Raw genomic sequence first — 3,519 nt, forward strand, 5'->3', positions numbered from 1 at the left:
TCACTTGTAAATACTTCAGTTCAGGATGTGTGATATACAAGCCCCTCTTCTATTTGTTTTAATAGACTGTAATGTAGCCGTATCTATAATAATAATATAAGAATCTAGCCCATGATCAGGGTTTGCATGACCAATAACTTGCCTCTTACTACACTAATGGTATTGTTGTGGATCGAGCCACGAATGTTTCTAAAACTTTGACTTTTAATAAGTGTCTGTCTCCGCAGTGATCTAATCTGATGTACTAAGGTGAATCACTTCTCCGTGTCAAAAATAAACACTTTTTTTAATTTTAAGGAGATTGTGTCATGTTTTTACGTTTTGTTTGTTGCATGACAAACATGACAAACTTTTTCATGGCCTGGTTCGTACACAGACTATTAGGGCAAAGCTAGACCCATAGCTCGCCTGTGGCTCGGCCCACCATATTAATGAGCCTGCGCGTCCTCTGCTATTTGCACTCAGGCTAAGGACGGTCAGTCACTTGATAAAATGATTTGTAAAGGGCAGAGACTTGAAACATGGAGCCCTGCCACGTTTGACATCTCTACCATCAAGGCTTCTTCTGGCAGAGACGAAGAAGAGTATAGCGCCTTGAGACCTTGCGGTGAACTGTGTGCTATACAAGAATGTATGACTATGACTATGACTATATGCAGTGAAACATCTTTAAAAGTAAGTGCTCCTTGGCAGGGACGCCAGGCGTTGTATTGTACGTGACTGTAGTCATGAGTTTCCAGGAAGAACTACTAGGCCCAAGTGAGGTGGGCTGGGGCTTGGCTTCGGTGGGGGTGTTTCAGGTGTGAAACCATCCAATGATTCTTAATAAGGGTCTGCTGTGTCGGATTTTCTTGTCATTCTTGTTTCACTAAGAAGTTTATATCTCGTTGATTTTTTAGACCAGCATCTTAATTGTATATTCAGTGACCGGTTTACAAAAAAAGTTGTAAACCCCAATAGAAGGACTCCTTGAAGGGGTGTAAATGTACTACTCTGCAGAATCCACACTAGGCTTAGAAAGCAGCACAAGTCCCAGGCAGCCGCGGCCCGTGGAGGGATTTCCAGTGGGGCAGAAAGGCGGGGCGGGAGAGGGATAGGGTAGAGGGTGCTAAAAAACAAAATATGGATAATTGGAGGTAAGTAAACAATTTAATTAATAAAACTAATTTCGTAGCACGTGCTGCATCACATTTTATGATGCAGGGTGCGCTACGAAATTTGTTTTATTTATTACATTGTTTACTTACCTCCAATTATCCATATACCGGTTTTTAGCACCCCCCCACCCCGCCTTTCTGCCCCACCGGAACTCCCTCTATAGGCTGTGGCTGGTCCCAGGTTTCCATACTTATGAATTAATCAGCAAAAAGGTGGTGAGAGGGATGCTCGGAAATAATCTAACTACAGGCAATCCCTCGGGATGGCATTCCAACCTATTGTTTTCACCCATTTTCCCACGTGAGACAGAGGCCTACTTAATGCAAATCAGTTCCGTGGGCACCTCAGCCCTCCACCATGAGCCTCCTGTTTTTTTATTTGGGGGATCTAAGATTCACACACCCCATTCTGACTGTATCAGCTTCGCCCCTCCCCCCCCCCAACTCATAGTCACCCTAACAGATGTCTTCTGGTACAGCTGGACGTGCCAAGTGTCTCTGTGCATGCAAAGTATCCTGCAAAGTGGTAATGGAGACTGGCCCTCTGTACTGACCCAAGCTCCATCACCGCCTGACATGCAACTGGCAGACTCATCCCAGCCCTACTCACCTACAGACCTTTGCTATTAGACCTGTAGTATGTAGTTGGCTTCAATTAAATTGATCTAAGAGTACTGGTGCTGCGTGTGCAGACATTTAGGTAAGAAATCTGTGTCTGGTGCATTGATGTATAATTATTTAGCTACACTTCCACTAAAATGGTGACAGTAGTTTGCCAGTGAGTTAGAGGGTATTGGCACTGCGCTCTACCCATCCAAGGGCCCGGATCCACCAAGGACAATGGCCCAAATATTTGGCTCTACTTAGGCCAAAGCCTTTGCTATAGTTATTAATTACAAATTAAAGAAGCATCAGGTGAACAATGTCACAGCAGGTCTCAAAGCACAAGCAGACGTCATCAAACAAAGAAACACTCTAGAATCCCTGGTGCTGGTGATTATTTGTAAGGCTGGACTGAGTAAAGAAAATAATTTTTTCTTTCAACTGGAATGTGCCTTTAAATGACAGGAACAAGAATTAAGGGATTTTTCATCTGACCTGCCTGGCTTTAGGTGTGAACGTCAACAATGCATAATGTAGTGATACCCTGAAACCGGTCCGGGGAGGACCTGGCCTGGCAGTATGGGCTGGACTGTTCCCATGGGGAGCAGGGTCGAGACTGATTTGTATATGGCTGGGTCTGTACTGAAATGGCATGGGGAGCAAAGAGACGTTGGATTAAACCCAGATCTGTGACTAGGAGTGAATGTTTGATGTGTTCAATATTTCGTCCATCATTTGTTCTTTTTGCTTTTCTTGCCCTAATTGAGAAGGGCAAGCCCGGATGTGGGTCCAGTGCTCACAATGCTACTTCATTCAAGCTGGCCTGGCTGATGAGGGGTGATCCACTGAAACAGGTCCCAGATCCTTGGTTCTGGTCCAGGGAAGACCTGCTTTAGCAGTTCAGGATGAGCAAAAAGATGATGGATTAAACCTAGATCTATGAGTCGGGGTAAATATTTTGATTGAGTCAGCATTCCGTCCGTCATCTGTTCTTTTTGCCAACGGAGTGTGCCTGGTACGATAAGCATAGTGGCACTACCCACTGCAATCAAGCCGACATTGAACATCACAGTCAAACCATCCCTGACCCTAATGTTAGCCGAAGAGTGCCCGCTTCATTGTGCATATGTTGAACTCTGTCTCTACCGGCTGTAAGCATTGACCTATCTCTAGTCTAGGGGCATGTAGATGATTTCCCTTCCCATATGCAAATCCACCGAACGAGCACAATGTCCGGCAATTTCCTAAATCTGTTGTGGCTGGCTCTTCCTCAGCCCTTCAGGCCTCCGACTCATGGAAATGACTTATTTCCTGTAAGCGATACCAATCATTTTTCTCCAAGCCGACCGCCCACCTTATGATGGAAGACAAAAAAGGAAGGAAAAAAACAATAAACTGAAACTAACAGCTAAACAAACTTCTACCCAAAGGGAATTTTTTCAACTGTCTTTCGTGATAAATTCTGCCATTGCCCTGGGCTGCCGTGGTCCTCACAGAAGCACTAGAGAGGGGTTAATGAGTGAATGAAGACGCAGACAGTCAGAGCTGCCGCCTCGCAGTGCCAGGCCGGTTGCCCAACCTCACCTGGCCTAACCAGTTCTTTACGCGTTTTTAAGGTGTGAGCTATATGCAAATAGGCGAATGTTTACCATCCTTCTCGGATTCCCGGGAACCAATCAATATGTACGGAACCACAGCCGGGAAAACCCCCCTGCCTGGGCTGGCACAGGTGCCTCGCTGGCTGTCCTGGCCGCTTATT

At 45.5% G+C, this 3,519-nt stretch overlaps 1 protein-coding gene across 2 annotated transcripts in view; it reads left to right on the forward strand.

The window, feature by feature from the left end:
* The first annotated feature begins 3,512 nt into the window (after window positions 1-3,512).
* Window positions 3,513-3,519, forward strand: part of EHF (ETS homologous factor) — a 111,736-nt gene continuing 111,729 nt past the window's right edge. Inside the window, exon 1 of one of the 2 annotated variants that reach the window (XM_078684310.1) lies at window positions 3,513-3,519. This exon is cut by the window's right edge and continues 159 nt beyond it. The gene's annotated coding sequence lies outside the window, so the exon portion shown is untranslated. The other variant, XM_078684311.1, reaches the window with a different exon arrangement.

This window comes from Lissotriton helveticus, chromosome 3_2 (assembly GCF_964261635.1).
Source record: "Lissotriton helveticus chromosome 3_2, aLisHel1.1, whole genome shotgun sequence".
Lineage (NCBI taxonomy): Eukaryota > Metazoa > Chordata > Amphibia > Caudata > Salamandridae > Lissotriton > Lissotriton helveticus.